Here is an 891-nt window from a genome sequence, read left to right as displayed (position 1 = left end):
TCCGAAGTTGTGAGCGCGGGGAGCCGGGCGGGGGAGGGCGGTGGGAGGTGCGGGTGGGCGAGCGCGGGCGGGGGCCGGGCTGGCACAGCTCGGCGGCTGCGGGCGCCCAGCCGGGGGCGAGGAAACGCGGAGTCAGCTGCTCCCGGAGCCCCGCAGGCTGCAATGTGACACCCACAGCCGCGGGGGGCGGGGGGGGGGGGGAGGGAAGGCGGCGCCCGGAGACTGGGACAGGGGAGACCGAGAGACAGGGAGAGATGGGGACGCAAGGGAAGGCGCGAGAGGCGCGGCAACTCGGAGTACTCCGGAGTGCTCCGCAGAGACTGGGGATCGGGAGTAACCGGGAGGAAGGAGACGGAGAGGGTTGTAGAGGATGCCGGAGAGAGGCCGAGAAGCGAGTTAGAAATCGGAGCGCTGGAGAGACAAACTTGAGAGAGGCAGGAGAGAATCTGTAGACACTGGGAGAGGTGGAGTTTAAAAGGGACAGGGAAAGGGGGAGAGAGGCCATCTGAGCCTGGAAAGAGGACACAAAGTGGTGGACCCTTCAGAGAGACTCCCTAAGATATAAAGTAGGGGAGACAGTCACAGAGGTGCTCAAGGAGTTAGAGAGAGCAGCGGAGGAGGACACGGAGTTCCCAAGATTCAGAGAGGGAGAGACTCAGGGACAAGGAAACAGCCCCAGAGCTGGAGCCGGAGAGGCGCAGCATTAGCTGGTGAGCGCTGGGCCTTGGGAAGGGGGTGGCAGGTAAGAATATGGAGGAGGCGCTCAAGGGGACTGGAATCCAGCGGGGGTGCAAAGTCCCTGAGGCTGCAAAGAGCTCAGTGAGTTTCAAGAAGCTGATAAGAGCTGGGAGACGGGTCTGGAGCTGAGGAGCCTGGGGACAGAGGGGACAG

Source organism: Neomonachus schauinslandi, chromosome 16, assembly GCF_002201575.2.
Source record: "Neomonachus schauinslandi chromosome 16, ASM220157v2, whole genome shotgun sequence".
Taxonomy (NCBI): domain Eukaryota; kingdom Metazoa; phylum Chordata; class Mammalia; order Carnivora; family Phocidae; genus Neomonachus; species Neomonachus schauinslandi.
The sequence above is the reverse complement of the archived record's forward strand: the minus strand, read 5'-3'. Positions refer to the sequence as shown.